Genomic DNA, 6,644 nt, shown 5'->3' with positions numbered 1-6,644 from the left:
TGTGTGTGTGTGTGTGTGAGAGAGAGAGAGAGAGAGAGAGAACAGCAAGTGCATGCAGGCATACAGTTCAAACCTACCACTGGCTCCATAGGAGACCAAACCTTGCAGTCTGCTCCCCTAAAAACCCGAGCCTAGGAAACCCTATGGGTTAGTTCAACTCTGTCTTCATGTGATTGGTATGAGTCGCAATGAAGTTGATGGAATACAGTGTATACCAGGAGGCTTGAACTAAAGTGACCAGATTTAAAGCGGGACACCATTGACCAGGGTGGGGGTGGGGGCTTGATTAAAAATTTGGTCTATATGGACCAAATAGACCGTTCCCTAGCTGGTCGTGCATTCTTTCCAAAAATCGGGACTTTTTTAAAACGCCAAAAAGCGGGCTGTCCCGCCAAAAGTGGGACGTCTGGTCACCTTACTTTAAACTGTTCATAGAAAACAATTAAACAATAATAATTCCGCATGAGCGTTTTGAAGTCCCCCCAGGTATCATTGTGAACCATCAAGTTCCTGGTGTTCTTTCAGCCCTACTCCCCACCCCCTTCCCTAGGGGCAGATTACTCAATAGGCAAAGTAAGCAGGGGGTTCCTTGCATTTACTCACTAATCAGTCCTGGATAGTTTCACGTGGGTGTGGTGAAACAAGTGATCCTGTTTACTGCAGATTAGGAAATCCACCCAAGGAACCCCATCTCTCGCTCGCTCACGGACTACTCCATCTCAAGCAGGGCTTGCAGGTGTGAAAGGAGGCTTTGATTCTGTAGGAAAGTGCTCTGGGAGGGACGAGAAGCGCCAGGCCTACGTGGAAGCAGGATCTTTGATGCGGTGAGTAAACTAAAAAATGTGAAATTGTTCAACCACTGCTTAGTAAGTAAGCACCAGTCAGTCCATGCTTATCTTGCTTTCTGGGTAACGCAACACTACCTTTTCCCTTCCAAACCTTCATCATAGGCCCAAATCCTGCAAGTGTGTGTGTGTGGGGTGGGGGGGGAAGGGGGCCTCCCAGCTGGCCCTTCCTTCGTCTGGGGCTTCTGGAACATAACCGCAGGCAGCAAAGGGTGTGTGAGTTAATTGTTAAATTCAGTTCAACAAGTTCCTCATTAGGGACAAATTACCTGAGTTTGAAATCTGCTAATTTTCCAATCAGAGTGAGTGTTTGCACTTGTGATTTGGAAATAATTACCATATGGTAAAAGCAAACCTATGTGAGGGTTAAAGTAAAGGGGAGGGAGGACAGGAGCCGACTGGGGCATCTTATCTAGAACCATGTTAGCATGTGCAGATGAGTCAGGGGCCTCTGAGCTTGGAGTGCGAAAGCTCACCTGTAGCATGGATTTGCAAAAACGGTTTCGCTTCCTGGGTTAAAGTCCCTGGAACAGCGTGGTCTTCGTCGCCCTAATTGGGCCTGGGAAACAGAGGAGCCTTTTGAACTCAGTGATTTCACCTAAAAATAAAGCAATACTTTAGCTTAAACTTCTCTTCAGTCCAAAGCTGCTACTTCGAAACCAACCAAACTCACAGTGTCGTCTCTGACTCACAGTGACCCTGCGGGACAGGGGACAGCTGCTCCTGTGGGTTTCCAAGACTATTCATCCTTTATGGGAGTTGAAAGCCCGATCTTGCTCCCACAGAGCAGCTGGTGGTTTCAAACTGCTGACCTAGCAGTTAGCAGCCCAGTGTGCCACCACCACACCACCAGAGCTCCCTAACCACGAGGGCAGCAGTTCGAAAGCACCAGCTGCTCCATGGGAGAAAGATCGGGCTTTCTACTTCGTTAAAGAGTTACAGCCTCCAAAACTTCACAAGGGCAGTTCTCACCTGTCCTAGAGGGTCACTGTGAGTCAGTGAACTTGTCATTGCTTTGAAGGAAACCCAGAGCAAACACCTGTGTGTGCATGTGCAGAGAAGAACAGCTTGTAGTTTCTAGTCAGTTCCATACATTGCCTCGAATCCCTTTAACAACCTTGCACGTTAGGAGTGACTATCCTTACTTACTCATGAAGAAACTGAATCCCAGATCCCACTCGCAGCCCTCGAGTCCATTTTGCCCCATAGCAACCCTAGAGAGCAGTGGTTCTCAACCTTCCTCATGCCGTGACCCTTTCGTACAGTTCCTCATGTGGTGGTGACCCCCCCCCCCAACCATAACATTATTTTTGTTGCTACTTCATCATTGTCATTTGTCATTGTGCTACTTTTTGAAAGGGTCGTTTGACACCCCCTAAAGGGGTTGCAACCCCGCAGGTTGAGAACTGCTACTATAGGGTTTCCAAGGCTGTAAAAACCTTTATGGGAGCAGATAGCCTCAATTTCACCCGCAAAGTTGCTGGTGGGTTTGAACCGCAAACCTTGTGATTAGCAGTCCGATACTTACTCAACAGCACCAGTAGGGCCCCTTGAGTTCCAGATAACATCCAATTCACTGCCCCGGAGTCCAGGACAGCTCACAGCAACCCCATAGAACAGGGTAGAACTGTCCCTGTGGGTTTCTGAGCCAATCGCTCTTTAAGGGAGTAGAAAAACCTTATCTTTCTGAGGCCCAGATACTAATCAAACCCCAAATCACTGCCATCCAGTCGATGCTGACTCCTAGGGACCCTGCAGGACAGGGTAGAACCGCCCCTGTGGGTTTCCAAGACTGTAACTCTTTATGGGAGTAGAAAGCCCCGTCTTTCTCCCAAGGAGCAGCTGGTGGTTTTGAACTGCAGTTAGCTTCCCCATGCCACCAGGGTTCCTGGGGCCCAGCTAGGTTTTGCTAAAGGAGTCCTTTTTTGAGACTCTCACGTTCATAGACCCCCTAAGCCACAAGGGGGCGCCAGACTCCAGGTTCACACACAACCGGAGTCCTTAAAGAACACTTGTCAAGCTTTCCCACGGATTCTCACCAGCAATGCAATGAGGTTCCAGGCTGGGCAGGCAGATCACGGGAGGCCAGGCTTCCCTTGCTGCACACCTCCCATTCTCCTGGAATCATTATGGGAGGACCTCCCCAACCGCTTGGCCTAGGAGGGCTAGGAGCATCAGCCACATTGATATTCGAGCCCCCTTTTAGGCTGCCTCCGAAACTGTGCTTTGTGTGTGGGTACGTGTACCTGACTTGTCTCGGAGTAAACCCAGAGGGTCGTTTCATTTTCTCTAAACTTGGCTTTTAACCCGACACCACCTGGTCCTTTTGTAAAGATTCCAGACAGGGAAACGCTGGGGGTGGGGAGCGAGCTACCCTGTCCTATGGCTTCACCATGACTCCGGGGCCCACGGGCTCCCTTTGTTTGATTACAAGGATACTTTAGACGTTGGGTTTGGAAGGGAGTGTTCAGGTTTCCCGTGAGAAGATGCTGCCTCCTCTGGAAACAGTCCTCCCCAGGAGCCCACGCTGTGACTCGATGGGGTGGGAGGCTCCATTCCGGGAGCTCTCCTGTTTGTTGGAAGCAACACTGTTGTGCTTGCCCTTGGGTTCCTCCTGCTCTGAGGCCTCCCTCCCTCCGGGGAGAAGCTCTCTGCTGCTGACTCCCTAGCCCTTCTCCAGATCCTGGCACGCATCATCTGGGTGGCTTTCACTGCGGAAGTGCCTCTATTTCCCCACTCTGAAGGCTGTCCGACAGGACGTGCGATCGCCATAGACAGCCTGCTCCCATTTTCTCTTTCTCTTAAGGAGACTTGTACCTCGAGGGCAGGGAGTTTGTCTTTTTGAGACGCTCACGTTCATAGATCCCTAAGCCACAAGGGGGCGCCAGACTCCAGGTTCACACACAACCCTCACCCTCACAGAACACCTGTCAAGCTTTCCCACGAATTCTCACTAGCAATGCAAGGAGGTTCCAGGCTGGGCGGCTCAACCAGCATGCAGGCAGATAATGGGAGGCCAGGCTTCTCTCGCTGCACACCTCCCACTCTCCTGGAATCATTGTGGGGGGCCTCCCGAACCCCTTGGCCTAGGAGGGCCCGGAGCATCACTAGGCCTTCTCTTTCCTCCCTCCCCTCCCCACTTCAGCTCCAAGGTAGACAACCTCTCACTAGAGACACTGCCTCCCCACTCACCCCTCAGGTTCTTACCAAGCCCGGCAAAGGGTTGGTGATTGAAAGGAATAGTCAGAGTCCTTACAGGCCGAGTGCAGTCCTAAGAGAGTGACACGTCTGCTGGTTGATTGGAGTCCTTCTTTAGGACGTGGGCCTTTGGGATGCTTGTTTCCTTCTTCAGCAACTCTGCGACAACAAACAAAGTCCTATTGTAAGTGTTGGACAGTGCGTGTGTGCGCATGCACAGCCTTTCCCCATCCTTGACTATTTAAGAATTCAGAAGTTCCCCCTCCCAATTTCCAGTGGGAAAGGGCAAAAGGAAAAGAGATGAAAGCAAAGGCCGGTGGGCCAGATTTTCTTTTTAAAACTTTTATTGTGAATTAGGAGGCAGTGTGTGTGTGACTTATCAGATCATCCTGCTCTCATTCAACAAGTTAAATAACTTATCCAGTCTTCCAGTGGTTTACCCTGATCCCCACTTCCAGCCCCCCCCCCCCGCCCCCCCCGCCGCCTACCCATCTCCCTCTTGTAGGATATGATATTACCCTTTCACCCAAGTGAACACCTGTCTACCCTTCCCAAAATGGAGGATACCACCCCCTGAGAGTTCTGGAAAGATCCATGATCTTAAGAAGTGTTGTTTGGGCTTTGGGTCTTCTTCGTACGCTGAGAAATCAGAATTTGTTTTGAAATTGCCTTTTGGTGTTGTTTGGGTAGTGGGATGTTATGAAGGGCTTGCAGCTATTGATAGCAACCAGGTCCAGGGGAACACCTTCAGAGTGGCTGCCTGTGGTAAGTGGAGGACATAGATGTTAGAGGAGAGGAGGCCACAGACCTGAGAGGCCAGACTATGAGAAGAATGATGTATGTGGGTACTGACATTACTGAGAAGTCTTACTGCTGTAATGATGGAAAGTGTGACAATTGATCAGGCCCTACCATCTCCAAGGGATGATGGGAGGTTCACTTCCCACAGCGTGAAAGAAGAATGGTTTGGTTTTAAGAGGTTAGCTTAGTCGAGATGACTCTTAATATTGGTTGTAGGAGTTTTAGTGCCATTTTTAAATTCTTGAGAACATACTTACATGCAAAGTCTTTTACGAGGTATTTGGAAGACGAGTAAGGCACGTTCTCTGCCCTGAGTAGCCTCAAAGCCTACTCAGAGAGAGAAGGGCACTGTACGAATGATCGGGCACCAAGGAGAGTATGGCAAATGCCATTAAAGAGAAGTCTTGATGGGTGGAATTGGGAAAGGGCTTATAAAGGGTTTGACTTTTGATTGGTTGAACTAGGTGTGGGAAGAGGCCGTTCAAGCAGAGAAACAGTACACGCATTGAACAGTGGAGGATAATGAGGGCAGAAGAGAAATGATGGTGTAGATGCTGCAGGAAAGTGAAAGCTGTAGCCCCATATCATGAACCTTCTCGGTAATTTCAAGTGAGACAAAGACCCCACTGTTTGAATAAGGAATCCGACAGTCAGGGGCTTGAAACACCTTCGTACCTGAAAGCAAAGACAGAAACTCCAGCAGATATGACAAAATAATAATTTATAAATTATCAGGCATTCATGAGGGAGGGAGGGAGGGGGGGAAATGAGGAACTGATATCAAGTAGAAAGCAAATGTCTTGAGAAAGATGATGGCAATAAATGTGCAAATGTGCTGGACACAGTGGATGGATGTATGGATTGTGATAAGAGTTGTACAAGCCCCCAATAAAATGACTTTAAAAGAAAGAAAGAAACTCCAAAGCTCTTTTTCCATTTAAGGAAATCTCACAGCAATTTTTGTCACCTACAGAAAACAGAACTGACCATTGATGATTATTTTCAGAGCAACACATTAATTATATTAAATACTACAATCCATCAGAGTTGCAGGTCTTTAAATATTATAGATTCCACTTTACCAGACATAACAACAAACTCTAGATTCAGGGATCTCGAGAAATCATTTTTTTGTTGTTGTTTTTCCACAACCCACTTTGGTGCGCAGTGACTGGGATCTTCAAAGCTTGCGAGTGGCCATCTAAGGGGACAATATCGGTCTCTCCCTGGCCAGGGGAAAGGAGAGTGATGAGAAATGATTAAAGATAGGTGGAAACAGTCCATTGGAGCAATGGACCACACAGACAGCAGGCTCCACAGCCGGAGAACAGAAAGTCTAGACGGTGTGTTCCGCTATCACGACCCCGCTCTGGCGGGGATCACTGAGAAGGTCCCTGCGTAGAGTGAGAGAAAAATGTGGAACAAAACTCAAAATAAGAAATAAGGCAAGGCTTACCGGTCAGCTCGAGACGAGTGGGAGCCCCAAGACTATGGTCCTTAGGTCTGGAACGGAACTCACGTCCCTGGTAGAATAATGAACTTGTTAAGACCGTAAGGGCAGCCATTTGCCCAAGAGAGGGAGGAGTTAGGGCAGGAAATACAGGCAGGTTGAGGGATAGCCAATGGTGTGTGGAGAGGATTGAAACGACGGATGGGTTGAAAGAAAACGTGTATGCATCATTGAATACAATACTGACGATCTCCTCTTCCAACCTTCACCTAATTCACAATAAAAAGTTTCTTTTTAAGGAGAAATGCATTTGTTTTGCTTTGCAAATAACACTTCAAGGACAGTTTTTT

General features: G+C 48.4%; 1 protein-coding gene across 7 annotated transcripts in view; it reads right to left on the bottom strand.

Annotated features, from left to right (window-relative positions):
- The window catches only part of LOC123521741 (transcription factor SPT20 homolog), a 61,031-nt gene that overhangs the window by 53,982 nt on the left and 405 nt on the right, over positions 1-6,644 (bottom strand). For 4 of the 7 annotated variants that reach the window (XM_045290729.1, XM_045290732.1, XM_045290734.1 and 1 more), the window contains exons 2-4: positions 6,301-6,367; positions 4,053-4,202; positions 1,322-1,443 (exon numbers count right to left, since the gene is read on the bottom strand). The gene's annotated coding sequence lies outside the window, so the exon portion shown is untranslated. The remainder of the gene's footprint in view (positions 1-1,321; positions 1,444-4,052; positions 4,203-6,300; positions 6,368-6,644) is intronic. The other 3 variants (XM_045290730.1, XM_045290733.1, XM_045290731.1) reach the window with 3 other exon arrangements.

Source organism: Echinops telfairi, unplaced genomic scaffold (assembly GCF_000313985.2).
Source record: "Echinops telfairi isolate 266 unplaced genomic scaffold, ASM31398v2 ScPeMD7_53;HRSCAF=182, whole genome shotgun sequence".
Taxonomy (NCBI): domain Eukaryota; kingdom Metazoa; phylum Chordata; class Mammalia; order Afrosoricida; family Tenrecidae; genus Echinops; species Echinops telfairi.
This window is presented reverse-complemented; position numbering and strand designations above follow the sequence as displayed.